The sequence below is a fragment of the Triticum aestivum genome, chromosome 3A, assembly GCF_018294505.1.
Source record: "Triticum aestivum cultivar Chinese Spring chromosome 3A, IWGSC CS RefSeq v2.1, whole genome shotgun sequence".
Taxonomy (NCBI): domain Eukaryota; kingdom Viridiplantae; phylum Streptophyta; class Magnoliopsida; order Poales; family Poaceae; genus Triticum; species Triticum aestivum.
The window spans coordinates 656051761-656076564 of record NC_057800.1 but is presented as its reverse complement, the minus strand read 5'-3'; the positions used below and the strand labels follow the sequence as shown (position 1 = coordinate 656076564).

Here is a 24804-nt window from a genome sequence, read left to right as displayed (position 1 = left end):
AGTTCTCGTGTGGTATAGGAATTCCCTTCTGTTCATATGGTAGTTTGAAGAACACAGTAGGACTCTTCACTAGTACAGAACATGCCATCTCTAGTAGCTAAAGAAAAAAACATTAATGGCGAAGCACATTGACCATATTATTTCCCCTTTAGCCTTTCTACTTGCTGGTCCAAACAGTAGAGACAGGTAACAGATTGAGAAGCACATTGTCCATATTATTGAGCATAGAAAAAGAGAAGTTGAACTTCCACTGCAAGCGAACCCATGGCCTCAAAATAACAAATACGCTGACATAAAACAAACTCTGGTAGTGATAGGTTGTTAATGTATTATATCCTGATTTGAATTTGAATATTTCAGTCAACATTTCTATTAGCTGCTCTTTGTTGATAAGCACGTTGACCCATCTGTTTCACCAAATAATTAATTAGCCAGAAGAGTCATCCCCGGTTAGAATAAAAAACAAGAGCTGAACTTCCAGGACATCTCAGTCTCACCATCTCCTTCCTAATCTTGCTCTCTCAGTTTCAAGGTCTCTGGAGGTTAGCCCTGCTGCAAGCAAAGCCATGGCTTCCAAACAGAGATGTGCATATGAATCAAGGTCCAAGGGGAAACTAGCTATGCTCACAAATCAACTTTTCAGGCAATTTCTTCTCTCTTAATTTGCTAATGAGTGTTGTTTCTATGGTCCCTTCTCCTGAAACTTGGCTTCTGAAGACTGTCTCATCAAGAATTTTCTCATAATATATCTTATATTACTAACAACTAAACTAAGATCATAATGAAAAAAACAATTTTGGGAACGATTAAACCTGATAGAAGCAGCGATCGTCGAACTATGCAGCAACACCACCACCTTGTCGCACGGGGAGACGGTGATTGCGGACTTGGTCTGCTCCTCTGGCCCAAACGCGGTAGCATTGGTGTCAATCGCTCTCGAGGCCACCTGCAGCCACTTTCTTCATTTGCGGCAGCCACCTCCAGAAGTATCTGTACGCCTTAATGATCTCCCATACAATGGCTTCAACACTTGGTGGTGTAAAGCTTGGTTGGCAAATCGGCGAAGGCTGTTGTTGTACCAGGGTCATTCTATGAGAGGCTCTTCCCTAGTGGCTCGGTGCATATTTTCTGTTCATCCAACAGCTTCCATTGGCTCTCAAAGGTATCAACTTGACACCACTCCAGTAGCATTTGTCCCTTCACCATCTGATCCTTCAGAGGTACAGGCTCAAGATTTAAGTATAAACCAAATCCCGGTGTATGACATCAATGAGAATGTCAGGTGTGAAAGACTCCCAGTGGTCGCTGGAGCTTATGCACAACAATTCAGGAAAGATTTCACACTTTTCCTGCAGCTGAGAGCCAAAGAATTGGTCCCAGAAGGTTGGATGGTTGTTTCCCTCCCAGGGAGGCGTTCTGATGAGCCTCTTTGTACATACCGGTGCATGGACCTTCTGATGAAGAGCTGAGAGGGATCATCCAAGAAGAGGGCTCCTTCTCAATCACAGAGATGCGGGTGCACGACCCTACAAGCGGCCTCCTCACCCCAAACAGGATGGTGAATAGTCTGAGAGCTGCATTCGAACAAATAATAGTCCAGCATTTTGGCTTGTCCGGAGAGGTCATGGATGAATTTGCGAGGACCAGCGAGAACTTGAGCCTGCTTCGCAGCTAACAAGTCAAGCATACCAAAAACCCGAGCTGGTTGTATCGCTCACCAAGGCATGACAGGACAACTGGCGTGTTAGGGCATCTCCAGCCGTTGGAACCCCAGGAACATCATCCGAACCAAAAAAGTTGGTGTCTTGGGGGTCATCTGGCGAAATCCGGCGAAATAAAGAGGGCATCTTCCCAGTCACACCCCACCCCAAGCAAAAGTTTGTGAGGAAAATGATTAAGTGGGCCAAGAAAAAGGACATGTGGTGAGGCACGGTTTGCCGAAACTTGTGCCGGCGTCCCCAAGAGACCCCCAGCGCGCCGGATTTCGCCTGGGTTTGCCGGCGCTATTTTGACGTCCTGGGGGGCGTTGGGGGCGTGGCTGGGCCGTTTTTCGGCGAAAAGTGCCATTCAAGCCTAAAACCGAGCCTAAAAAGGTGTCCTGGGGGGCGTCCTGGGGAGGCTAGTGGAGACGCTCTTACTGCTGCTAGCCTGTATCTCTCACCAATTCGTGATATGTCTTTAAAATTCAACATCAAACTTAATCGGATCTGTGTGATTCTGAGACATATATTTTTCATTGTTTCAGCAAAGTATCTATCCCACAGCGCAATTGAGTGACACTGAAGTTCTACAGAGGTACAAGATATTTCCTTCTGTTCCATGATAAATTTGTAAGAATATAAACAAAACTCCTATGATATATTCTAGGATATTATTTCATTATATTTTTCCTTTCGACGCATCATGAATTGAAGACCGTATACGTGCTAGTTTGTTATTCGGCTTCTTGATGTACATGCATTTCTTCTGCACTTGCTTGTTTCCATTGCAAATGCATTGTATAGCAGCATAAAGCACAAAAAACTCGAAGGCACAATCATGTGCACCAATGAATTTATCTCCAAAAGAAAGGTTGCATTTGTACTGCTCTAAATTATCTGAAATGCTTGTTTTTTTTTCATTGGATCGCATGCTAACAGTTTAACCAGATGAAAATAATAAGTGTGCTAGTCTAAAACAAATAATTGTCTTTACCAGTGACAGGTTGTGTCAGTATTATATCCTGATCCTGATCTGACCAACGTGAAAAATAGCAAAGCACGCTGACCTTGGTACCTTACTATTGCCCCCAATTGTGCGACTTGCGCTAAACGTCTTGCCTATCCTGGCCGACGTGTTTCATGTTATATAGATGGGTTGCAAGCCCGGATATGCGTACAAGTTGTTGTAGAGATACATCTTGGAGGAGAAGAAATACAAAAGATAAAAGAAGATAAAGATTACATGAGTTTCTTGTCTAACTACTCCTCATGCGGTTAGCCAGGGTCTCCTCTCCTTGTACGCAAGGTATATACGTGAAGATTATATCACGTTTAACACCCTCCCTTAATCACAACTTCATCAAGTTGAGATTATGCTTGAAGTCCTCAAAACTTCTTGTGGGTAAAGCTTTGGTAAAGCCATCAGCAACTTGGTCTTGAGAGTGGATAAATCGAATATCCAGAAGTTTGTTTGCAACTCTTTTTCGAACAAAGTGAAAATCTATCTCAATGTGTTTAGTTCTGGCATGAAAAACTGGATTTGCTGACAAGTAGGTAGCACCTAGATTATCACACCATAAACATGGAGCTCTAGTGCTTTTCATACCTAGTTCCTTTAGGATTGACTGCACCCATATGATTTCTGCTGTTGCATTTGCCAATGCCTTATATTCTGCCTCTGTACTGGATCTTGAAACTGTAGCTTGCTTCCTTGCACTCCAAGATATTAAATTAGGTCCAAAGAAAACTGCAAAGCCACCAGTTGAACATCTGTCATCTAGACATCCAGCCCAATTAGAGTCAGAGAAGGCACTGATAAGTGTAGAGGATGACTTGCTGAAATTTAGGCCAACATTCAACGTATTTTTCACATATCTTACTATACATTTTGCAGCAGTCATATGAACAGTGGTAGGTGCATGGAGAAACTGACATACTTTGTTAACAGCAAAGGAGATGTCTGGTCTAGTCAGTGTTAAATACTGTAGTGCACCTACTAGGCTTCTGTATTTTGTACCATTTTCTGAACTCAGAGGCTCTCCTTCAACAAGGGATAACTTTTCTGTGCTGGATAAGGGAGTGGGTGCAGGCTTACAACTTTGCAAACCAGCCTTTTTTACCAAGTCTGTTGCATACTTTTCTTGAGAGAGGTGAAGGCCATCCTTGTGTTGCTTTACCTCAATGCCAAGAAAATAATGTAGATCTCCTAAATCCTTGAGAGCAAACTCTACACTCAAATCCTTCAACAGTGCAGTTATTGCTTCATCAGATGAGCTTGTCACAATTATATCATCAACATATATGAGAACAAATATGGATATACTTGATTTGTTATAAATAAACAATGAAGTGTCAGACTTTGAAGGAACAAAACCAAGTGCTTGCATCTTTTTACTGAGGCGAGAGTACCATGCTCTTGGGGCCTGCTTTAGTCCATACAATGCCTTGTCAAGTTTGCACACATGCAGTGGTGCACGTGTGTTTTCAAACCCAGGTGGTTGTTTCATGTAAACCTCTTCTTCCAGAACACCATGGAGGAACGCGTTCTGAACATCTAGCTGACGTAAACTCCATCCCCTGGACACAGCAATGGACAAAACAAGACGAATAGTAGCAGCTTTTACAACTGGACTAAACGTGTCCTCATAGTCAATACCATACCGTTGTTTAAAACCCTTTGCAACGAGCCTGACTTTGTAACGGTCAATGGTTCCATCAGCTTTCCTTTTTATCCTAAAGACCCATTTGCAGTCAATAAGATTTTTACCTCGTTGTGGAGGAACCAGATGCCATGTTCTATTTTTCTTAAGTGCTATGATTTCATCATGCATTGCTTTTCTCCAATTTGCATCACCCAAAGCTTCCTCAAGAGTATTGGGTTCTTCTGGTTCACCTGTAGAACATACCAGCCCATATTTTGTAACATGTTTATAATCAATAGGTTTAATTACCCCTTGTTGCAATCGTGTTCGACGTGGAGGAGTAGCAGCAGGAGCTTCTGTAGAGAGATCCGGCGCAGAAGATCCTGGGTCTGGATCAAGCTGATCCTCGCCTGATCCCGAGGAGGATCCGCGCGGGCCTCCAGAGCCGGTAGCGTCACTAGGCGATGACGGGGTAGGATCTTCTGTGGTCGTGGATCGTGGTGCGGGGAACGATTTCGCCGCAGAAGATCTGGGCCTGGTCGCATCATCACGACCCAATGATTGCCTGGGCCCTGGGCTGGTCGGATCTGTCCCCGCGCCCACCTGACGAGCAGTGGCGGCGCGGCGCGTGTACACACGCAGTTGGGCCTTCCGCTGGACACGACCCGAGCCAGTGCCGGCCTGCCGCTTGTCGAGCGTGGAGTCGTGCGCGCGAGGAGAAGCGCCGCAGCCCGCCAGCCTTTGCCGCGTGGCTGATGCGGACTCGACCGCGCGCGCGTCTGCGCCTACCGTGGTTGTCCCGGCAGGATCGCTGCCAGACGCGGATCCCGAGGAAGATCCGCTGCATGGCTGCAGCACCTGGGGCAATCCCGAGGTAGATATGTCCCCCGAGCCAGGACACATAAAATGAGGGCCTGCTGCTCCATTTTCTTCATTGTTTTCTGCTGCGATTTTTGCACTGTTTTCTGCATCATCACAAGACTCATGAAGGCTATTAGTAGGGTTAGTCAACATATGATCATCACAATTTGTAATACCCCCTTGATCATAGCCGGAAAGATGAGAGGGTAGAAGCAAGATTTCCTTGCGGAGTAGTGCACCGGCGTTAGGATGAAGATCCGCAAAGGGGAATTTTGTCTCATCAAAAACAACATCACGTGAGATGTATACCCTACCAGTAGAGATGTCAAGGCACTTGACGCCTTTGTGTTGGGCGCTATATCCAAGAAAGGCACACCGTTTTGACCGAAACATGAGTTTGCGGTTATTGTAAGGCCGAAGATTTGGCCAACACGCACAACCAAAGCCACGAAGAGAGGTATAGTCTGGCTTTGTATGTAGGAGACGTTCCATAGGTGTTTCATTGTTGATAACACGGCTAGGTAGCATGTTGATGATGTGGACGGCTGTAAGAAAAGCCTCATCCCAAAACTTAAGAGGCATGGAGGCTCCTGCTAGGAGGGCCAAACCAACCTCGACAATATGCCTATGCTTGCGTTCGGCTGACCCATTTTGTTGGTGAGCGTGTGGGCATGATACATGGTGAGATATACCTATGGTTTGGAAGAAGGAATTGAGTTTCTCGTATTCCCCTCACCAATCCGATTGGACAGCAATGATCTTGCTGTTGAACTTTCTTTCAACGAGAGCTTGAAAGTTGTGAAAGACTTGAAACACATCGGATCTTTTTTTGAGAAGATAGATCCATGAAAATTTGCTATAGTCATCAATAAAACTTACATAATATGTGTGTCTACCAACAGAGGAGGGGGCAGCCCCCCACACATCAGAAAAGATCAATTGCAAAGGTTTGGTGGAGACACTAGTAGAGATGGGATATGGTAATTGATGACTTTTAGCACACTAACATGAATCACAAATAGTTTCAATATTGCGCTCACCAATAAATGGGAGCTTATTTTTCCTAAGTAATTTTTCAACCAAAGAAAAAGAGGCATGTCCTAAACGATCATGCCATCATATGGACGACAGCTTGATGACACCACAAGCTTGTTTATTTAATCTTCTAAACTCCGGAATCAACGGGTAGAACCCTCGAACGCATCTACCTCGATAGAGAACTTTCTTCGTGGCCCGATCCTTGATCAAAAAGAAGAAAGGATGAAACTCGAGAAAAACATGATTGTCAATAGCAATTCTATGAACAGAGAGAAGATTCTTGTGAGCACTAGGGACATGCAGAATTCTTTTGAGATGAATTTTACGACTAGGGGTATTAAAAATTGAGTGGCCAATGTGACGTATACCCATACCTTCACCACTGGCCGTATGAATTTGATCTTTGCCACGATATTTCTCCTTCATGGTGACCTTCTCGAGTTTGTTGGTGATGTGGTTGGTGGCGCCGCTGTCAACGTACCAGTTGGTGTCTACTCCATAGGAGCCATCGGCCGCCGCAACAACTTTCTCTTCATCTTGCGAGGAATCACCGTCATCTTCTTCGTAGCGGTACCAACAGTCCTTTGCCGTATGACCAGGTTTGCCACAGATTTGGCAGCGAGGCAAGTCCGGACGGGACCTGTTGGAACCACCACTGCCACCACCACGACGCCCTTTGAAGTTACCGGAGCGTCCGCCACCGCGTGAGCTGTTGGAGTAGCCGCCACCGCCGGCGCCAAACCTCCCCTTGCCGCGGGAAGATGAGCGCGAGCGAGAGCCACCACCGCGGCCTTTGGATGCAGAGTTGGCCGACGATTTGAAGCCACCGCCGGAGCCATGATACTGCGCCATACGTTGATCAAAGTTACTGAGCATGGCAAAAAGTTCATCGAGGGTTACCGGGGTGACACGGGCATCTAGTGCGGAGACGAGGGGCTGGTACTCTTGGTCCAGCCCGTGGATGATGTAGGAGATGAGCTCGTCATCCTGGATGGGTTTTCCCGCCGCGGCGAGTTCATCGGCGAGACCCCTCATGGCGGCGAAGAAGGTGGCCACCGATTGATTGCCCTTCTGCGCATTAATCAGCGCTGTGCGGATGTTGTTGACGCGGCTGAGTGACTGCGACGAGAACATGCTCGCCAGCGCCACCCAGAGTTTGCGCGCCGTGGCGATCGTGGTCACCGTGACGAGCACTTCCTTGTACAAGTGTTGGAGTAGATATCCAAGGACCTGCTGATCCTCCTTCACCCAAATCGGATGGAGGGGATTCGGCTCAGTGGTCTCCTTGCCGGCGGCGTCCTTGGTGGTGAGGTCTTTGGCCGGGTCGGCTGCCATGCCGTCGACGTAATGAAAGACGCCGGCGCCCCGCAGCTGCGGCATGATCTGTGTCCGCCACAGCACATAGTTGGTGCGGGTGAGCTTCTCCGGGGCTCCACCACCGAACATCGACTGGAAGGAGGCGGAGGAGGAAGACATGGCTGCGCGCACGTGATGGAGATGGACTAGCTAGGGTTTTTGGTGGAAGAAGAAGGCTCTGTATACCATGTGCGACTTGCGGTAAACGTCTTGCCTATCCTGGCCGACGTGTTTCATGTTATATAGATGGGTTGCAAGCCCGGATATGCGTACAAGTTGTTGTAGAGATACATCTTGGAGGAGAAGAAATACAAGAGATAAAAGAAGATAAAGATTACATGAGTATCTTGTCTAACTACTCCTCATGCGGTTAGCCAGGGTCTCCTCTCCTTGTACGCAAGGTATATACGTGAAGATTATATCACGTTTAACACCAATAAGCAGCCAGCCCATAAGCCTGGAAAATACAACCCAAGCAGGTGGGCATAGAAAAGAGAAGCGTTGAGTGTCAAGTACGGTGTCAGCATTGTCTACCTAATCTGATTTCTGTGGATTTGAGTATGGAGTTTAGACCTGCTCCAGGCAAAGCCTCTGTCTCCAAATAAGTGGTGGATATGAATCAAGGTCCTTGAATATTCAAGGGCACGTCGGAACAATATGCTCACAACTCTGGTTTTCAGGTATATTTTCTTTTCTCTTGACTAACAAGGCGTGAAATGTTTTGGATTATTTCCCCAGTGCATTAATTCATTCATATGCCTGATCACCAATTATTTGGCTGCTTGATGTATATGTATTAGTTCTGTAGTTGCTTGTGAACAATCGCAATTCCAGAAGGTATTTCTGCATAAGCACTAAACAAAAACTAAGTGAACGGTGGGTGTAAATAAAGAACTCTACATATTACTACTTAGTACTTACTACACGACAAATGTAGCATCGGTGCTGCTCTAGAATGTCTATTTCATTGGATTCCATTTTGATAATTTAACCAGATACAAATAGCAAGCCTGCTAATTAAAAAAATGTCACCTCTGCTAGTGACAGGCTGTTTGTATTATATGCTGATCAGAATTTGACCAACCATTCATGTCTTTCCATCATCCTTTTGAGCTTTTAAAAACCCAACCTTTCAACTCAAGCAGTTTAAGTGTTGATTGAACCCATTGCCTTCCCAATCTGGTTCTTGCAGATTAAGGACTCTACCCTAGCTTTGTTCCAAGCAAAGTCATGGCCTCCAAGCAGATGGTGCATATGAATCAAGGACAAGGGGAAACAAGCTATGCTAGCAACTCCGGTATTCAGGTACCTTCTCTTATCTCGATTAATTCATCGATCTATGCTAACCTGTTCTTTGACTCTTTCTTTCTCAATACATCCTTTCATTTCTGAGATTGAAAAGAATTTTTAGTGAAGTTGAGAAGCATACCATTTAGCTAAAGGATTACACAAGATTTTCTGAAGAGTTAAAACTCTATTGCAGAATGCTCTGCAGAACAGGCTGAAGCCCCTGATAGAAGCGACCATCGTTGAGTTATGCAGCAGCACTAACACCTCGTTCCCCGAAAAAATGCTGATCGCGGACTTGGGCTGCTCCTCTGGACCAAACGCGCTGGCACTGGTATCGGTTGCCATCGAGGCCATCCATAGCCACTGCCTTCAGTTACAGCAGCCACCACCGGAAGTGTGCGTGCTCCTCAACGACCTGCCTGACAACGACTTCAACACTGTGGTGAAGAGCCTGGTCATGCTCCGTCAAAGCAACAAGCCTGCTGTTGTGACTGTTGGGATCACGCCGGGGTCGTTTTATGAGAGGCTCTTCACTAGTGGCTCCATGCATCTTTTCTGCTCGTCCAACAGCCTGAATTGGCTCTCAAAGGTGTGAGTTTGATACTGCTCGATGGATCGATCCATTTCCATTAGCTTTTGATTCTGTAAGCAAAATCTTATCCCTTACAGGTTCCTGAAGATCTAACGAGGAACTGGATTCCGGCTTACGACATTGATGAGCATGCCAGGAGTGAAAGGCTCCCTATGGTCCTTGAGGCTTATGCACAACAATTCAGGAAAGATTTCACGCTTTTCTTGGAGCTGAGAGCCAAAGAACTAGTCCCAGGAGGCCGGATGGTTGTGTCCCTTGCAGGGAGGCGTTCTGATGACCGCGCTTCGAAATTCTCTCACGTGTGGGAAGTCTTTGCTCAGATCTTAAGTGTCATGGCCTCAGAGGTACATTTCTTTACTGTTCTTTCCTGTAGTTATTATCTCGGTTTCTACTGAACACGCCTATTTGAACTCTCTGTCTCATACCATGATTGACAGGGAGTGATTGACAAAGCGAAGTATGATTCATTCTACGTGCCGGTGTATGGACCTTCGGATGAAGAGCTCCGGGAGATCATCCAAGCAGAGGGCTCCTTTTCCATCACCGAGATGCGGGTGCACGACTTTACACGGGGTCGGGACAACGCTCTCATCACCGCAAGCTGGTACGCAAACCAGATGAGAGCCGCGTTTGAGCCGATAGTCGTGCATCATTTCGGAGATGTGATGGATGAATTTGTGAGGACCGCGGAGCGGCGCTGGAGCGTGGAGGGAAGCTTGCAGGACGAGGTTACCAGATACCCACGGGCTCAGCTTGTCGCGTCGCTCACCAAGAACTCACTATTCAAAATATCTTCCGATTTATCGCTATTCTTGGGGTGACCGATAAGGTTATGCCTTATCTTCACCGTTTATCGTTTGGGCCGATTTATCATTATGACAAGCGATATATCGGGAATCTACCGATAAATCGGGCCTATTCATAGTACTATGCTTGTGAAAACTATGTTTATTTGCGTTTTGTGGACCTTGTTACGCTATATGTATTGTTGCCCTATTTTGTTTGTCATTATACGTGGATTCAAAGGCTAGGAATCAAGGTAACACTTCTGTCCAATATTGTTTTAGTGTTGAATATAACATATTTTAGTGTTGGGAATCTGAGATTTGTAAAAAAAAATGACCGATTAATAGTCGGCCGATAAAATTGATTAATTTGTCGATTTCTAATTAATCTTTAATCCCTAGCTGACCGAGACGCTAAGGATAAGTGATATCCTCAATATTGCCAAGAAGGCATGATGATCAGGTACCTTGGCCATATTGCTCGTCGAGGGAGGGAGATGATATTTGATGAGACTGGAAAACTGTCTTCCCGTTTCAAGGGAACAATGTATGTCAAACTCATTATGTCATCAAAGCACATCCTTTTGTGTGCTACCGGCCTACCATCCACAACGATTAGTTATTACTCCCTTTTCTTAGATACATCCGTTTGATCAACAATTAATATGAGATGGAGGCTGGGAGTAGCAAAAACAATTAATATGGGACGGAGGGAGTAGCAAAATGTTGTTGCCGAGGTACACGGACTGGCTCCTCAACAAGGTAGTGGTGATGCACATTCCAGCCGATATACTATAAGGTTTGTGTTATGTCTGAAGCAACAATTGCGATTGACTACCAACCAACAGGCAACAGCAACACCCGCCTGCCAAACAGCACGACGCTTCACAGTATGTATACATGTTTGTTTGTCGCTTAACACGTTTCGTTGGAGAAGCACGCGCGTACGTACGTGCTCGCATGGCAACTGAGGAGGAGGAGAAGGAAAAGTCGTATCCATTGTGTTCTCGTTCTAGATTGGAAAGGAGTTCACTGCAGGCTGCATGCAAAACAGTGTGGAACTTGGTAACGAAACCGCGGAGCCCCAGCAAAAATGTGCGAAAAATCAAGGGTGAAATGCTCGTTTATCCAAGTTTAGATTCATGCTCAACTGCACAATTTTCTCTTAACATAGGCTTTTGCCCTGCTATATGAATATAGCAACCATCCGATACAACTGAGGGTTCAATGATGGGGCAAATAGCATAGACACGCCCAAAAAAACCTGCATTATAGGTCAAATTTTACAACAGCGACAACAAAAACTGCTGGAGAACCTGGAGCTTCTGATTTTTCTGGACTGTTTATTTACTTTCTGGGTTTCTCTCTCTCTCTCTCTCTCTCTCTCTCTCTCTCTCTCTCTCTCTCTCTCTCTCTCTCTCTCTCTCTCTCTCTCTCTCTCTCTCTCTCCGTTTCTAGTCTTTTCGATGCACCAATCAGAACCAGGAAGATGATGGATTCCTCTGCTCACGCATTGGTTGCACGCGTTTTTGTCACTTGCCAGGAAGAAACACTGCATGCAACAACACAACGTACGAAATGCCACAGCGGACTAAACGTGCGAAATGCCACCCTATGAACCAACCTTCAATGTAATATATCACACTATGTAGGAACATCGTACCTGTATCTATTTCCCTATGCTACAAAGAGTTAATGATCGGTCTCTAAATACTCTTACTCTCATGGTTTGAAAGCTTGGTTTGCCCTCGCCCTTTGCGTCATTGGCACAACGGGTCATCTAGTTTCATTAATAGATAACAAAGTACATTTACAAGGCAGAGGAAGGGGAGGGGGTTGAGAGTACAAATCAATTAAGCTACAATCTCATAGATAAGGCTAGTCATAGTGGAAGTAACTTAGAGTAGTGTCATGCATATGACATTAGCCGAAGTTACTATCTTCATAATGCAAAATAACATAATACTAGTATCTTAGATGCTTTCATTTATTAGCTTGTAGACTCATTTTATCTTGGAAATTGCTACGTTACAGTAACATATTATGTTACCACCTTTCATTAATTACTTGCCACATAAGCAAAAATTTCTTGGAGTACACTATGTTACTAGCTAAGTTACTCCCACTATGACTAGCCTAAGTGGAACAACATGGTACTCCAATCTCGAAGAAGGTGCATAACTTGCTCATTGGAGCATCTATTGGACCAAAGCATGAGGTCGTCGGCAGCCGAGTGGCATACGAGGTTGATCGGTTGAAGTTTATTCCGAAAAGCTTTTGCATGGAAACTGAACGTGTGGATTGAAATTCCGGCACTTGACGACTGACACAGATGCCAAATGTAATACTACTTGACTTGTAATACCGCTTTAGGAATATTTGCCCTGACTCTATGTTGGGAGGAAAAGAGAAGACCTTGATTGGTTATTGACATTTCCTGCAGAATGTAGTGCAACTAAGTTGTCTGTGCGAAGTTTCCAGCCTCATTTCATCCATAACCCTTAGCCGGTAAAAACTATGCAGAGCAAGGCCTTACTTCCAATCAATTTTCAGTATCAAGGGATATCTCTAGGGGGCAAGTGGATGACACAAACTATGCCACAGATCACCTCTTGTCCATCCATTTTGGCTTTCTCGCATCTGCTACAATTGGGCTATCTTAATTAAATTAAACCTCTAAGAGATGATTAAACACCTGCCTACTGCTATATATCCACTATCCAGTATAACCCCTTATGGCCTTGATCATCCTTTAGTCTGTTCTAGGCTCTAGCTATCCATACAAGTACATTAAGCAATGGCAGGACAAGTTGTCTCTGCACTGATCAGCGAGATCACAAGCAGGGCCATCTCCAAGGTAATTGGAATGATCAACAGGCGGACAGCTACCAATGACAAGCTGTGCAAGCTGGATATGTTGTGCATAAAGATCAATAGCGCAGTTGAGGCATCTAAGAAGCACAGAATCACCGGGACCTATCTTCTCAAGTGGCAGGAGAAGCTGAAGGAAGCTGGCATAGAGGGTGATGAGGTACTTTTCGACTTCCGATGGCGAGCCTTGACCGAAGCAAGAAATAAGATCAACCAAAATATAGGCACACTCGGTCCTCTAACTTACACAAAGATTGTTGTGTCAAGTATTGTAAATTACTTCCAAAATGCTACCAAGTTGCTCCTCTCAGCCAACAAGGATGTGCAGAAGTTGAACAGCACAGTAGAAATGTTGGAGAAGCTATCGGCAGACAATGGGGCGTTTTTGAGATTGCTTGAGCTTCAGGTTTTGGCAGTAGAGGAGCATGCACCTGCAAAAAGGAAGAAACTGGATATATCGGGGAAGCCATCGGCAGATAATGAATTCTTGAGATTGGTTGAGATTAACGTTTACTCTCAGCCGTGCAAGGATCAATTGCAACAGCTTTACCCTATCATTGCGACACAGATCCCCTCTTTTGCTGCAGGTTGCTACATTTTTTGTGATGCGGCATGGAAGGTTGACGGAAATGCTCAATTGGCTCCTGCTGGGATTGGGATTTATATTCAGCTAGATAATAATCAGCATTTCAAACAGCTACATATTGCAGCCATGTCCCCACCTGCTGCATCTGCCCTTCAGGCTGAAGCTTTAGCTCTTCTTCTTGCTACAAAATTAGCTGATGTTATCCAGATACAAGAACCCCAGTACTTCACAGATTGTCAGGTCTTGGCTCATGCGATTTCCACCAACAACATCTTATCTACTCCAGGTCATTGGGAGATCAGGCCGCAGTTGGTGACAATACAGTCTTCCTCTTCTTTTCAAGCAAATAGAGTCAACCACATCTCCGGAAGCTTGAATGTTAAAGCTCATCATTTAGCTAGATTAGCTACAAGAATTAACTCTACATCTCTAGCTATCAGATGCCTATGTCAGGATGTAGGTCTTTGTCCAGGCAGAGATATCCTCTCTGATCTTTCTGTGAATCCTTTCATGCTTCTTTCTGTAAAGTGTTGTTGAGTTCAATAAAATCTTTCTGTTCAAGAAAAAAACGTTTTAACAGGGGAGGAGCATGCACCTGCAAAAATAAAGAAATTGGATATGTCGGAGAAGCCATCGACAAAATATGAGGAGTACTTGAGATCGGTTGAGCTTGAGATTTTGATAGGGCATGAGCATATGCACCTGCAAAAAGGAAGAAACCAGAGATGTTGGAGAAGCCATCGGCAAATAATGAGTTCTTGAGGTCGGTTGAGCTTGAGATTTTGATGGGGGGGAGCATGCACATGCACAAAGGAATAACTCCAAGATGTCGGAGGAGCCATCGGCAGTTAATGAGTTCTTGAAATTTGTTGAGTTTGAGGTTTTGATGGAGGAGGAGCATGCATCTGCAAAAAGGAAGAAGCTGGAGATGTCAGAGAAGCCATCTGCAGATAATGAGGAGTTCTTGAGATTGGTTTTGACGGGTGAGGAGCATGCACCTGCATAGGATAAGAAACCAGTGGTTATATGTGACAGTTCATTGTCGCAAAAGGAAACACATCAACATTCGAACAGGAAGAGGTGACTTGACTGTATAAATGACAACACCAAGATTATATGTAGCGAAGCGTGAAAAGGGCAGCACCAGTGAGACAGTGGCAATTCCATGTACAAGCTGTCGGGTCAGTTGACCCCCCAGTTTTTTTCTAGAACACCTCTATCCTTTTGATATTTGGACAAAGTTTGAAGGATTTGCTTGAGTTGACTCCACAAAGTTTTGGGTGGCAGTGCCAATGCTGTGAGATTTTTTCATTCTGGGTGTAACTTTGTCATGCTTTCTGATTAAAGCTGTTGCAGTTTATAAATTTGGTACTGAAGCAATTTATGTTCCCTGTTAAAAATTTGATTGGTTTTGGTTTTGAAACTGTATATGGATATACAATATGCATTGCATAGGTACTTTTAGAATTTCTTCATGCTTGTATACCAGATTTTCACGCATTTGCAACATCTGTTGTATGCATGGCCATATATTCCCACCCTCAAATGACGGTTGCCGAGATCTCCAAAATATCCAAAGCTTGTGCTGAATCATCAAAAGGCGGTCAGTTTTATTCTTGAGAACGTGTAAACTACAAGGATGCCTTTCAGTTTTAGCGCAGATACCAACCATATGTCATTTGTTTGTTTCCAACTTTTGTCTTTGGCATTCAGAGCGATTAAAACAATGGTAACAACAACTAAATTGTCTTTTCTCTCTAACTTATCTCTTCACTTTTAGTCTAGAAAGTTTCTTGGTGTCTTTTTCGTTTACAATTTCATTATGTTACCCTTTCCCATATGATCACCACACAAATAGTCACTGAGGAGCGACCGCAAGGTACACCTCCAACACAACACCGCTTCCTTTGAGCTGACATGTGCCCATATATATCTCTTGAATAGATTACATACCATTTCTTCAGCCATAACAGGTGGTTATTTAGTTCTGCAGTGATCAGTAATCAAGAGCAATGCATCTGTCAATGCACGAGAAGCTATCGGCAAATTGTGGGGGGTCTGTAGGTAAATATCTTTCCAAGAATACCCTGCTATCTGCCGATGGCTTCCCGTAAGTCTTCAGCTGGGTCAAAGGGTTTGTCTAATTTGTTTGCGTCAGACAGCCTTGGCGAACGTCGGGACCTTGGATCAAAGGACCACATTAACTGATGTATGAACTCAGATTGTGCTGATCTTTATTGTTGCAAAAGCAGAGCTGCTGGCGTGCTTGTCTACTCTTTCAGTGTTTGTGGTTTACCACCTTTTATTAGCAAAATGATTTTGTGTCTTTTACTTTTTTTTTGGAAAAGGGGTGATTCCCCGGCCTCTGCATCAGAAAGATGCATACGGCCATCTTATTAACCAAAAAAATAGTGCCAACATGGTTTCAAAGGTCTCCACAAATAAAAAAAAAAGCACAAACAGCTCACACAGAGCCAATAAGGGCTAGAAACACCAACTAGCCAAGAGAAGACGCCACAACCGGCTGGCTAAAAAAGGATAGGAAAGCTAAATGCCTATCCTATTACATGACCGCCATCCAAACCGGTTGAAAATATCCCGAGCTACCATCTTCCAGCGGAAAGACCCAGTAACCAAATGCTCCCTGGCCTCCATCGGGGTGAGTAGCGACCACGAACGGATCAGTGCTGTAGTTTGGAATATGACCTGCAAAAAATGTATACATGATAATCTGTTAAAAACCAAATCATTTCTGCAAGTCCAGATAGTCCACAGCAAAGCACAAACTCCAACCCGAATATGTCTCGCTAAGTTAGGCTCAATCCCATTAAGCCAAGTCCCAAATAACGCATAAACAGAATTCGGTGGATTAATACTAAAAGCAATGTGGACCGTCTGCCAAAGTACCTTGGCTAACGGGTAATCAAAAAAGAGATGTTTGATAGTCTCATCCCGATCACAGAAACTACACCTAGTAGGTCCTGTCCAATTACGCTTTATGAGGTTGTCCTTAGTTAAAATAACTTGTTTATGGACAAACCACATAAACACTTTTATTTTCAAAGGAACTTTGACATCCCAAACATGCTTGGACGTAGGAATGGAGTTTGAATTGATAACATCAATATACATTGATTTAACCGTGAATACTCCAGACTTAGTCAGTTTCCAGCGTAATTCATCGGGTTGTTGTGAAAGCTGGACTTCCATCAGTCTCCTAACTAGATGGAGCCATTCTTCCCAACGATTGCCCGCTAGCGTTTGTCGGAACTGAATATTAAGGGGGATAGATTGAAAGATCGATGCAACGAACACCTCACGTCTTTGAGCAATACGGTATAAAGACGGATAATGGATGGCCAAGGGTGTCTCGCCAAGCCAAGTATCCTCCCAGAAACGTGTACTCGTGCCGTTTCCAATAACACACTTCGTCCTTGTCTGAAGGTACTTGCCGCGAAGGATTTGAGCCCACATAGCATCAGTCTCCAATGAGAGCTTCCACAACCACTTGCTAAGGAGGCATTTATTCTTAACTTCTAGATTCTCAATACCTAGACCCCCTTGGTCTTTCGGTCTACAGATGATGTCCCATTTAGCAAGCCAATATTTTCTTTTAAGCTCATCACCCTGCCAAAAGAAACGCGATCGATAGAAGTCCAGTCTCTTCCTAACACCAACTGGGACCTCAAAGAACGATAGAAGAAACATTGGCATACTCGTGAGCACCGAGTTAATCAGGATTAATCGGCCTCCGTATGACATGAGCTTACCCTTCCAGCAGCTCAACTTTTTCTCAAACCGATCCTCGATGCACTTCCACTCTCTGTTAGTCAGCCTACGATGGTGGATTGGAATCCCCAGGTAAGAGAAGGGTAACTTGCCCAACTCACACCCAAACAATTGCCTATAAGCATCCTGTTCATCTTTGGCCCTACCAAAGCAGAACAACTCGCTCTTATGAAAGTTAATCTTTAACCCGGTCAATTGTTCAAATAGGCATAACACCAGCTTCATATTTCTCGCCTTGGACAAGTCGTGCTCCATAAAGATGATTGTATCATCAGCGTACTGAAGGATGGATACACCTCCATCAATAAGATGAGGTACCAATCCACCTACTTGACCATTTTCCTTAGCCCTTCCTATCAAAATTGCTAACATATCCGCCACAATGTTAAACAAGATAGGGGACATCGGATCTCCTTGTCTTAGGCCTTTATGTGTCTGGAAGTAATGACCTATGTCATCATTAACTTTAATTCCCACACTACCTTTTTGCGTAAATGATTCAACCTGTCGGTGCCAGGCTTCATCAAAACCTTTCATACGCAATGACTGTTGGAGGAATGGCCATTTGACCTTATCGTACGCTTTCTCGAAATCCACCTTAAAAATTACTCCATCTAATTTTTTGGAATGGATTTCATGGAGTGTTTCATGCAGGACGACCACCCCTTCAAGGATATTTCTGTCTGGCATGAAAGCAGTTTAAGACTGTTGCACCACAGAATGCGCAATCTGTGTGAATCTGTTTGTCCCGACCTTGGTGAAAATTTTGAAACTAACATTGAGAAGACAGATCGGCCTGAATTGCTCAATTCTTACCGCATCCGTCTTCTTGGGAAGCAGTGTGATAGTCCCAAAATTCAAGTGAAATAATTGAAGCTGGCCAGAGAACAGATCATGGAACATAGGTAGTAAATCCCCCTTAATAATGTGCCAGCACTTTTTATAAAACTCTGTCGGGAATCCATCCGGTCCGGGAGCCTTATTGTTTTTCATCTGTGCAATAGCATCAAACACCTCCTTCTCCGAGAACGGGGCAACCAGAACATCATTATCGGCAGCTGATAGCTGAGGCGCATCCTCAGTCCTGGACTCATTGAGGGACACACAATTATCCTCCGGAGGTCCAAACAACCGCTTATAATAGTCCGTAATATATGTTTTTAGGTTATCCTGGCCTAAAAAAGTACCCTCGTCTTGCTCAAGCTGAAAGATACGCTTCTTTCTGTGTTTGCCATTGGCTATCAAATGGAAGAACTGAGTATTCGCATCCCCTTGGACCACTTTGTGGACTTTAGCACGCAAAGCCCACTTTAATTCTTCTTCGCGGAGCAGCTCTTTCAACCTCTTTTCCGCCTCATTTTTAGCCTGAAGCTCAGTTGACGTTAAGATAGTGGATTCGGCCTGTATGTCCAGGGCCTGTATAAGATCAAGGAGTCTATCCTTTTCCATCTTATACACACCACTGAGGTGCTTAGCCCAGCCCCGTAAGAAACTCCTCAAATGCCTAATCTTATTCTGCCAACGCTCTAACGCAGTCTTGCCTCCAACACCTCTATCCCATTCCCTGGCGATCAAGTCCAAAAACCCCTCACGTTCAAACCATGACATCTCGAAGGAGAAGGTGTTCTTGTTACCCACATGGTTCGGCTCACCTGAATCCATGAACAATGGGGTATGATCAGATATTCCCCTTGAAAGAGCTTGCACCGTCACCAGAGGGAACTTTTGTTCCCACTCCGCGCTCGCAAGAACTCGATCAAGTTTTTCATAGATTGGGTGTGGCAGAGCATTAGCCCAGGTGAACTTTCTACCAGAAAGCTCTACCTCTCTCAGATCCAAGCTTTCAATAATGGTATTGAACATAAACGACCATCTACCGTCAAAGTTATCATTGTTCTTCTCCTCTCGCCTCCTGATGATATTGAAATCACCTCCAACTAAAATTGGAAGCTGTTCTGATCCACAGATACGAACAAGGTCCGCCAGAAACTCCGCTTTAAGCTCGGGCTGTGCGGCACCATACACCGCCACCAAAGCCCAGTTAAAACCATCTATCCTAGACCTGACTCGAAACTTCACCGTGAAGTCGCCCATCACTACACTTCAGACTTCAAGCGAATCGCATCTCACACCCAGTAAGATACCACCCGACCTTCCTCGTGGAGGTAGGCAGTGCCAATCAAAATCAATACCACCCACCAGAGAAGAGAGAAACTGGGGTGCAAAGTTATCTCTACCCGTCTCCGATAGAGCAACAAAATCTAACCTCTGCTCTAAAGCTGCCTCAGCAAGGAATCTTCGTTTAGCCAAGTCCTTCAGACCTCTGCTATTCCAAAATATTCCTCTCATAATTCATCGTGGAATTTTTTAGTGGTGCGAATCCTAGCACTCCTACGAACTGCGGAATCGGGGATAGATCTTCCGTTTCCACTTACGCTTAGGTTTACTAGGCTCTGTCGCCCGGTCCTCATAACCGGGTTCACAAATACTACTATCATCATTCTCTAGGGGTACATCATCTTCCTCAGAGTCATGGTTGAGAGGTGCTAAATCCGCACACAAAGAATCGAGCACTCCGACCCCTAACGCTTCAATCTCATCATCCTTCATTGGTTTAACGGCTGCAAGATTACGAATAGTCTCTAAGGCACGTTTCGCCTCCAAATCTAATAAATCATTCACCGAGTTGGTAATCTCACTATCCGTAGCACCTAGTGAAACTCCTAATTGGTTTGCATTATTTATAATCTCCTCATTAGAAAAATGCAATAAGGAATTAGATAGGTTGATGGACATACCAGAAGACAAAGTAGCCTCCTGAAGCTTGGCCGCCCTCATAGCGCACCGCTGCTGCATATCATCCACCTCAGGGATGTCGAGGATGCGAGCACTCATCCGTATCCCCTCGGCGATAGGGTCCGGGATCCCGCCAAATGCAACAACCTCGTCCCTAGTAACACCTGGCCCAGAGTCCCTCAAAGGCTCTACCGGGGTTACCAGAGAAGGCGTCAGCGGGCTCCCGATCCCCTTAGACGGGAGTCCCACACTAGGGACCCTGTCCATGGGTAGGGGCGAAGAGGAGATGACGGGGGCCGCCTGCCCGCGCCCTCCTCCGACCTCATCCGCCGGCTCAGATGTATGAGCCATCGGCGAGGGAGAGACGGTCCTCCTGATCGTCGAGTGCGGAGGAGGAGCCAAGGCCTCCTGCCCCAGCACCCCCCCAACGCAGCTGCTGCCGCGGTGGTTACCGCCACCATCGGGGAAGCATGAGCCGAGGCCGCCTGCCTCGGGCTCCAGCCCCCCTCACCGGCCGACCCACACGGGGCCGGCGTCACCGACGCCATCGAGCTCGGGATGGGGTTGGGAGAAGGTGAGGCCACCTGCCCCGAAGCTCCTCCCCCACGACCCATCTCGTCCGTAGACGCCGACACCGGAGTCGCGTCCACGTAAGGCGCCAGGACAAGAGAAGCACCCGCCGGACTCCTCTCCGTAGCTCTGACCAAAGACCTTGCCGACCGTCCAGCAACCAATCCAGCATCCCCCTCGAACTCCAACGGGGGGAGCGAGTGCTCAAGAGAATCATCAGAGTCTACCCGGTCACTCCAAAGTCTAGGAGGTGCCGAGGCTGGCTCAAAGGACCCAAAACGCAGAGTAGTCATGGGCACCACCGGGGAAGCTGCAGCCCCGGTCCCATCCCTAGGCAACTGAGAAGTTGGGTGAGAACCATTAGACCCCTCGCGCGTGGGCTCATCTGACAGTGCCCCCTTGGCCCCGGCATTGCCATCACTGTCATGCATGTCAACATCGTTACCATTAACCACATCATCAAATAAATCTGTGTCCTCAAACTCGATGTCTAGCGGGAACACCTCTCCCCTGTAGGTTCAGTTGACCTTATCGGGCACGAACTCAATATCCAGAACACTCACTAATATCCGGGCCACCCCATGTGCACGTGTGAAAGCCATATCCACTTTTTCTGTCTTCCCCACCATGATGCCCATACTAGCCACCACTCGAGCGTCCTGCAGAGGCTTAGAAGGAGCCCTTGTAAACCGCAACCAGACCTGCGTAAGCGGCTTCCCCTTAGGCTCAACCTGCTTCCACTCATGGAACTCCAGGATACATGTAGTACCGGGAACTCGACACAAGCCAAAGCTCAACAATCTCTGCAAATCATCCACAGTTGGGAACTCAACTTAAAAGACCTGTCCTCGATAAGCACCAATTCCCATCGAAAATCCCCGGGAGCCAGCTCCTGAAGCCTCCTCACAATCTGTGCCTTAGTCACCTCGCCCTGGGTTGCTTTCACAATCCCGGTAGTCAAGCTCAGGGTATCCTTGGGGACCTCTCTCGCCGCCGGGGACTCAAAAAACATGAGCTCAGCACAATAGACTCCATAAATATTCAGCGTCGGAGGCAGGTCACGCAACAACGGACACTCCCCCGAGTCATGTGCAGGCTTGCCACACGTCTCGCACAGCTGGGCCACACACTCAGCAATGAAGTGGCCCTTCTCACCGCAACGGTAACAAATCATCCTCTCCTTCTTACGTGCATATTTGGACGCCCTGTCAGTAGCCTCATCCACCGTCCCAGCCTCAGGAACCTCGACACTGGCCGAGGCATTCATCACCTCCATCGCCTGGGAAGGAGGCTCGGTGGAAGTATGGTCAGCCTCCGCTGTAGTCGCCGCGGGATCAACTGCCCTGGGCGGGGGCGGTCGGCGAAATCTCCCATGGCCCCCACCCTGACCACCACGATGGCCACGAAAGCCTCCTCTCTGACGGTGATCCGGGCCGAAAGCCCCCTCGACGAAACCACCTGCCGGGCCGAGAAACGGTCTCTCAGCAGACCCGTCACTCTGCCAGGCATAGCCACGGCCGCCTCCCGTGGATGAGGACCCACGATGCTGTCCATCTCCATACGCATCAGAACCGTCGTCCCCCCACTGACCTCGGGGCGGATCAAAGGACTCTGTAGTGTTCGAACTCTGTCTCGCCTGCAACGATCCCGAACGATCCTGAGCAGGCCGCGCGACGTAGTGAGGCGGAGGCGCGTCACGAGGCTGGCTGCCGATAGGCGTTGGCATAGCCCCTGAGGCCGCACCACCCCGACCCGGCACCGCCGCGGCCGGCGCCGGGGGCCGAGTCCCGCCCCGACCCGCGGCCAGCTGTACTACGGCCGCCACGCCCGGCACCGGGGGCCGAGTCCCGCCCCGACTCACAGCCGGCTGCAGGGTAGCCACGCCTGGCGCCAGAGGCCGCAGCCCGCCCCGACCGGCCGTAGTCAGCAGCGGCATATGCCCTGGTCGCTGGGAGCCCAGGTTGCTAGCGTCGCGACCAAGGAAGCCAGACGCCACGCCATCACCCTTCGGCGGCCTCTGGCCAGTAGGCACCGGCGCCCCACGTCCGGCTCCCGCAGCCGGCGGCGGCGCAGCCCCACCCCGACCTGATGGGACCGCCGCGGTGTTCTTTTTGGCAGGCGGCACTGCCGCCCCGCGGCCAGCCATAACCTTGAGAGGTGAGATCCTCTTCGCCCGACCCAACCCGCACGCCGGGAAGCCAGGAGTCCCGCGCCTAGGAACCCTAGCACCAGCAGCTGACGGCGCGGAAGGAGCAATCGCTGCGTACGTGCATGGGGGTTCGCTACGTGAGGGACTCAGGTCCGGTCTAGCCTGGGCCACATACCTAGCCATCCCTGGCCCATCTCCTCGCGGCCCCGACTGCCACAAAGTCGGCCCATCGCAGCCCACCAGGTGATTCAAACGAATCGATCGCATCTCAGCGATCTGGGTTGTCACCGCGGACGCCACGGCCGCCGCCGGCGCCAGATGCACGCCCCTCCGCTTCCCGTTCTTCCTTTTCTTAACAGTAATCCACGAATCTGGCCTAATCATGTCGAAAAGAGTAAGATTTGGAAGGTGTACCTTAGGTAAAGGTCCCTTCCATGGCCTGACCGCCGATGCCGCATTTCTTCGATGAACGACACGGCGCACCAATTCGTTCCTCTCGTCCGGAAGAAGCCCCACCTGCGCCGGATCCTCCACCGGCACAACCGTGTCTACGGTAGTGGCCACCTCATCTTCGTCATAACCTGCATGAAATAAATCGCAAATCAAATCCGAAGGCGTAGGCGACGGCAGCGAACCCTCTGAGTCGTCACTATCTCTGTCTGCATCCTCGTCGTCCGTAGCCAACAGGGCCCAAAAGCGGCCGCCGATGCCCGCCCGAGCAGCCGCCGCTGGAGGACACGGCGCGGCGGAGGTCTCCGCCGTCCCCCGCGGAGTCGCCCGGGGAGTCGCCCCAGTCGCCCCAGTCGCCCTCATGCGTGCTCAAGAGCTTTGCATGCTATGATACTCGAGCTTATAACTCAGAATTTCTATTTTGTTTAAACTTCGTTCTGTAACTATTGCATACTAAGTGCAATTCATTGGATCGGTAACAACAAAAGTATGAGGATGATATAAATTAAGTGCAGCTAATATTGCAAGCCTTTCCCTCTGAAATTGAATTTTTTTTAGCCTTGCAGGCCTCTAAACTATCCAGCAAAACTTCTGTCACTTTTTAATTTCTGATTCTTGTACAGTACAGGTCCTTGTAAGGATGATACAACCTATGACACGAAGTATTCTTGTTGTTCCTAACACTTTCTCAATTTTTTCTCCATTTGCATGCCCATGGCAGAACAGACAGTTAATGTTTACTCTATGGCCTCTGCTGTAACCAGGAAGCTCACCAGGAGAGTGTTCTGGGGGCTGATACAGATGTTCGGTAAGCAGGAAGTTGCCGGAGAGATGCTGTAGTGGTTGGAGAAGCTGCTAATCAAGTTCCACAGCGCAGTTGAGGAGTCCGGAAAACTCCAGCAAGATGATAAGGAGCATGAAAAGGGCAACACCTCTGAGATTTTTCCTTTCTTTCTGAATTGTAACTTTGTAATGTTTCTCATTAAAGCTGTTACAGCATAGGTACTACAAAATTTATGTTTCCTGCTACAAGTTTGATCGATTTTGATCTTTTTTTTTTTGAAACGAAGGCTCAAGAAAAGTCCGGCTTTGAATTAACAAAGCCATCAACCGTCCAGGATTACACAAGGCCACCAAGCATGAGCGATCGAAAGATACATGGGAGCGGACTGAGCAGCTTACAACGCAACGCACACTACCGCACACCAAGAAAATACACGAAAAAGTCCTGCAAGTAATGTCGAAGCCCGCTGCACCCCGGGACCAAAGACAGGAAAACAAAGAAGCATCGAGGATCAGTCAGTAGCATGGAGGCACCGAGGGTCGCCT

The 24804-nt window shown here is 47.1% G+C and overlaps 2 pseudogenes; both read left to right on the top strand.

Moving 5' to 3' along the window:
• The first annotated feature begins 115 nt into the window (after positions 1-115).
• On the top strand, positions 116-2047 carry LOC123057098 (probable jasmonic acid carboxyl methyltransferase 2; annotated as a pseudogene).
• Positions 2048-8827: 6780 nt separating this feature from the next.
• On the top strand, positions 8828-9753 carry LOC123057096 (probable methyltransferase TCM_000168; annotated as a pseudogene).
• The last annotated feature ends 15051 nt before the right edge of the window (positions 9754-24804 follow it).